The following is a 6,461-nucleotide window of genomic DNA, read 5'->3' as shown; positions in this document are numbered from 1 at the left end:
TGTTATTGTTGTTTGCGTGTTTTGGGGCGCGGCAGAAATGCATTATAGCCACCCCAATTGCGGAGGGTAGCGTACACTTTTCGTCGTAGCGTTCTATAATAAATGAACAAGAATGCACTCTTCCGATCGTTAAAGGTCGTTCGACTGTGCACGCCGTATCCTAAATTTATTGTACAGACACGCGTACAACATATTTTATGACAAGGAGGATTATTGGCCCTCGTCAGACAAAAAATAACACTTTATAAGACTTGCAATATGATAGAATCGCCAAACGGGAACGGACCAAAAATATTATTGATATGCATATGACAGGTATAAATTCTATATACGTAGATTGAAGTAAAAGAATATGCGTACTATTTTTGTTTAAAACTTATAAATAAATAAAACTACTTTAAAAGTTTATACATATTCATACGATAAACTATGTTTTTAGTTTACGGTTAAATTGTTCTATGTTTTGTTAAATATTGATAATTGAAATTTCAGCGATTCGAAATTTAAATTGATAAATACATTTTTTGGTTGTATTATTATATTATTTTTGCATGAAAGATAATAGAATATTTGGTGGATTAAATATTTGAATTAACCAGTACAGTGACACAGATTTGAGCCATATAATATGTAATGTGCGGAAACACGCGAGTATTTTGTTTACTATAATTTATAGACGCGAGGTTTATAAAACGTAATGTAGCAAATAATAAATTATATCCACTTGGCCCGATTTTCTATACTGTTTTCTATTAAAATATTTTCAAAACAATTTTTTATAAGTTGGTACTTCCTTAGTACCTACGTACGTATTCGTTGATTGAACAATATTTTTATGCTACATAAACGCATTGATCTTATTATTTTCATCGGGTCCAAGGCGCTTAATAGTGATTTAATATCAGACTTTAGAAATCTTGAGTCAAAAATAATTTCTCTTTAACTTGTTTAAAAATCTGTCAAGTATACACATATAACATTCAAATTACTAATTGATATGGAAATAAATATTTTGATACTGTAACAAGAATACATAAAATGGCACTCAACATTTTCAAAAATGTAGTTACTTAAAATGTTATCATTAAAAATTATTCACGGTCCAATATTTAAAATATACTATATAGATGATAGAAATAAAAACCTATTAAGTACTTAGTTATTTTTTATTTATCTTCAACATAGGTACATTAAAAAATAATTTTAAGCTGTCGATGATCGAAAGCATATCTTAGGTTTGACTTTATAGCTTAATAGGCGTGTGAAAGGCGTACGCAATTTATTCGATAAACAAATTAATCTTGGCTTGCAGTAGTGTATATTGACGGATTTAATTATAATCATCTAATGAACACAATATACGTATACAGCTATTATACCTATGTCAGAGCCAATATTATTTTGTAACGGGTCATGAAAGTATGAATATATATTTAATAACTTTACAATATTATGTAGAGTAATAATGTGTATGCAATTAATGTATAAGACAATTTATTATAATTACAAGATGGAAATAATGTTATTATTGTTTGAGTGGGTCATATTATCGTCAAATAAACCACATTGGCGCTGTTATAGTTGTTTTGTTGTTTGTGTGTTTGTGTGTGTGTGTGTGTATTTTTTTTTAGTACAAAAGTATAAAGAATTCGCAAGTGCCTTTATAGGTAACTGGTTTCTAACGGTTCTGACTAATACTAATAAACGGCTTAATAAATTTAAAAAATATAAAAAAAACCTGTTTTTCGGATGCATCGATACCCCTTACAATCATCGTACAAAATATAACAAGTATTGAAGCATCTGTATGGATTGTGCACTGATCATAAAAATAAGAGTGTCCACCAATTATTAAACAGAAGAATTGGTCCAAATGGAAATCGACTTACATCATTCAACCATGTTTATCTTAATCTTTAACATGTGTGTAATATGGATATTGAGCATAGTTTTTTTTAATTACAATTTTTCTCATTTTCTATATTATAGGTTTATAATAATTTATTTATGTATCTAAAATTTACAATGTGATTTTCTACATGAAGTAATGAAAAACATGGAATATAATATGTTAATGTATTATACCCACAAATGGGTTATTCTGAGATTTGCAAAACCTTAAACCGGCGATGCAGTATAAGAGCTAAGAAGGATACCATGTCATAAAATATACAATTTATGTTACACCATGTGAACTTTGATTAGCCATAAATTTAAAAATGTTAATATATATTTTTCCTTGTGTGTATGTTCGGTTTGAGGTTATATGTTTGTATATATCTTCTTAGGTAGCCAGATCTCGGATAATTATATAGTTTCATATTATATAGCCACATAAGTTATATCTATAAGGTAGAAAATTACAATAATTTACGTTCTCAATTAAATTAATTATTATTTTAATAGCCGTTAGCTTTAAGCTTAATTATCTTACAAACAACAGATTTTATGTTATTTAGAGGGATAACAATAATGAAAACAATAATGAATGACTTATACCTGCAATGTTTTATGTTTTAACCTATAAAAAGTTATTTTTTATTCACATTTAATTATAATGATAATTTATATTATTTATATATAGTATTGTTTGTAGAATCTATTAAATTATTGTTTTAATATTTGTTGTATAAAAATATGCTTTATATTTTATATTTCATTTTTTTTTTTTTTGTCTAATTTAGATTCCTTTATAATAAATCCTAAGAATTTCAAATATGATCTTAGGGCAAACTATACAAAAAAGGCTATAGGCCAAAAATGTATTGATTATTTAGGATCGACTTAATTTAATTGTCTGAATAGTAGGTAGTTTTAAGGAATATTCATGAATTATTTATAGTTAATTATAGTGTGAATTAGTGTAAAAGTAAAAAGTAACTCTCTGTCTGCAATAGAAGCTTTGCTTAGAATGCATAGGAGGTTTATAAATCAATTATTTATTATTTTGTATAATGTTTAATAAATGATTTATTATTTGGCTAAAAAAATAATAATGCTATTCATTGTTTTTACAACTTTGAACATTTCAAGAAACATATGTATATTAGATATACTAAACTTGGTAAACTTGTATTATTGTATATTTCAATAGTTGATATCCAACTGGATAACCGATAAATTAAATATCAACATTTTACTATAATTTATATATTTGATAATATTTAGGACATTAAGGCATTTAAATTTATCAAGTTTATGAGTATAAGATTGAGGTTCCAGATAAAAGATAAATTTTTAATTATATAATATGATAATATATAACTAAAAAATAATATGTATATGTATATTTAATATATATTGCCCGCGCTTAAACTGTGTGAAACTGTGAATAGCTTAGTGTCTTGGTGGATATTAAATATTAACTAAGATAATATGATAATACTATTTAAATATAATAACATATGTAGTGTAACAATATATTGATAGTAACACCTACTATACAGTATAGTTCACATTTCACAATGAACAGTAAAAATGTATAAACAATAAACATATCATAATATAGTTAACCCCTTGCGGCTTGCATATATGTTTGTATAAAGGATTAATGGTTTCATGACGTTACTTAAAACGGCAATAAATTAAACAATTGAAACATAATTAGTCTTTGTAGAATCATACGCATTTGAAATGATATATGTTATTTACGTTAAAAAGAAAAAAAAATAACAACAAAATAAAATGTACATTGTTTACCGGCGGAGGAATGCGCACAGAACCCGGGCAACTCACTACGAGTGGTTTATAATAATATGTAGAAATGTATTGTTTCCGTCCAATACACTCGGATCGATTGAAAAATATAAAATATAATATATTTTTAACTAAACTATTGCGGCGCGTAGAGAATAAGGATTAATGTCGTTTCGTCGGGTATATAAATTAAATCCTGTTACGTTTATAAGGATCTTTAATTAATTACACATTTCTATTTTCTATAATATATTGCAGACGGCAAGTATATTTAATATATTTATATATATATAATAATAATAATAATATTATGCGAGTCCAACGCGTATAGGAACGCGTGTGTACACACAAATGTACTTGAAAGGGTTTTATAGTATAACAATGCCGATAACCGAATGAAAAGTTATAATACCTAATATATATGTATATCTACACTTCTCATGTGTGCATCGTATGGAAAGTACTGCAACACATACATTGCAGTGCATTAACTATAAAGTGTATAATTTATAATATACATATAAATACCAGGTACCTATAGCTGTATAGGTGATCTGTTTAATATGCTACAGTAATTATGTTATTTTTATTTTTTCTCTGTTTGTATAGTAATTATAACCAAACAACAATAAATTTAAAACGACTAAACTTTATGTTATTTTTTTTAAGTTGTATTTTTAAATGGCAACTTTTGATATTTGAATTTGAAAATCCGATACATAATATTTTTTTAAATATTACGATTATTATTTGATAAATTAGAAGACGTATATACCACAACAGTATTGAGCACTTAATCGATTATTGTCTAGTACAATTTTTTTGAGGGGGACAGAAGGGAAAACAGACGAAATCATTAACTATTATAATATATAATATTATGTACAACATTTAAAAACGTTACAACAGTAATTTTAAATAATTTTCATACAAGATAAAATAATAAATTACAAAAACAAAAATTCGAATAAATATATAATAACAATACAAGTATAAGTAAATAATAATAATAATAATAAATATAATATAATACGCGCGTTGTGTTTCGAGTATATGATGCGTATATTTACATCAGCGGTCGCGTTCGTATCCCTTATAACTTTAATATTTTTATTTTTTTGATTCGTAAGATCACGTGAACGGATAGTCTTTTTAGGCGATCGCGACGGCAGTCGGCGTCGCGATTAATAATTATAATAATCATAATAGTAATAATAATAATAATAATAATAATAATAAAAATAATAAATTACAAAGTACATTATATAATATGATATAATAAAATGTCTTTTATCGCGCGACGGTCATTTAAGGGTAAATGTTTTGCAACACTTCGGAGTACAAGTTGTCGTATGCGCTCTGCAACAGGAACACGTCGGTCGGACGGCCGTTGAACACGTACGGGCCTTTGTCCAGATTGTAGATCGGCGAATCCGGTTGATGTTGATGCTGTTGCTGCTGTGGCTGCGGCGGCGGCGGAGGCGGCTGCGTGGGCGACGGTTGCGGTCGTCTGTTCGGTTTCGGCGGCCTGACCGACTGCAAATGCTGTTGCTGTTGCTGCTGGTTGTGGTGCTGCTGCTGCGGAAGCGTATAGATGCCCACCGGTTTGGCGTTGGACACGTAGCTCAGGGGCAGGTTCAGGAACGGCGAGTGCGGCCGCTGAGTGAACGGCGGCGGTTCCAACCGGGTCGGTTGACTGACGTAACCGTAACCGGGCACGTACATGTACGGTTGCGGCGGTAACCGGATAAAGTACACGGGCGAGTCGGGCTTGGCGGGTCGCGCCCGGCTCGACAGCCGCATAATGTCCTGACCGATGGCGTTGTCGTCGTCGTCGATGGTCCTCAGGTCGTCCTCGCCGCCGGTCGGATCCTGCTGCAACAATTGTTGCTGTTCCTGGTGCTGCTGGTGCTGGTGCTGTTGGTGTTGCATGTAATACGGCAAGTCGTCCATCACGTCGTCGTACAGATCGACCGCACCGCCGGTGTGGAGATGGTACTGATGCTGAGCCTGCGGCGGCGACTGGAACAGCGACCTGGACCTTTTGTCATTGCGGCCGGCCGGTTCGGCGGCGGCGACCTGCAGCGACGGCGGTGACGGGGTAGGCGTAGGAGCAGCGGCGGCGCGGCGGCGGCGGCAGCGGAGACTGCAGGCAGCGAACTGCACGGCCGCAAGACGCACATTCCGAATACGGCGACGACCAAGTATGTGAGATCCATAATAACCGCCGCGACCTGTACAAATATATACAAACTCGATTAAAAATCACACATTATATATATATATATATATATATAGGTAGGTACCTATATAATATGTATTATATTATATATGAGAAGTTTGCGTATAATATTATATATTGTCGTCTATACGTATAGTCGTATAATACTGGGTGATCCGTTTGACGTGACACATAAGTGTATATTTCAGAAAACACTAAATCTGAAGCTATTGAAAACATTTATTTGACGTATGAGTTGGAGTACATAATTTTTTTTTTTTTTTGGGGGGGGGGTTGTATTTTACTATTTTTTATCGTCACGGGTAATTAATGTTTTTAATTTCTAATTGAAAAGTAAAATGTCATTCGTTTCGATCCATGAAAATTAAATATTGAAGTAGTTTACGTATATTATTATGGTTATAAATGGAGCTTGGATTTTAAAGCATTTATATATTTAACATTTTTATATTATTATTATATTATATGAGAAAGAAATCTAATTTTTTTTTACATAAGTTCGTTTCACTTCATTCTGATTCCA

The 6,461-nt window shown here is 31.1% G+C and overlaps 1 pseudogene; it reads right to left on the bottom strand.

Annotated features, from left to right (window-relative positions):
• Positions 1-4,552: 4,552 nt before the first annotated feature.
• Positions 4,553-5,929, bottom strand: LOC126549541 (coiled-coil domain-containing protein 6-like; annotated as a pseudogene).
• Between the last annotated feature and the right edge of the window lie 532 nt (positions 5,930-6,461).

Source organism: Aphis gossypii, chromosome 2 (assembly GCF_020184175.1).
Source record: "Aphis gossypii isolate Hap1 chromosome 2, ASM2018417v2, whole genome shotgun sequence".
Taxonomy (NCBI): domain Eukaryota; kingdom Metazoa; phylum Arthropoda; class Insecta; order Hemiptera; family Aphididae; genus Aphis; species Aphis gossypii.
Note: the sequence above shows the minus strand (reverse complement) of the source record. Positions and strands in the feature narration are given on the sequence as shown.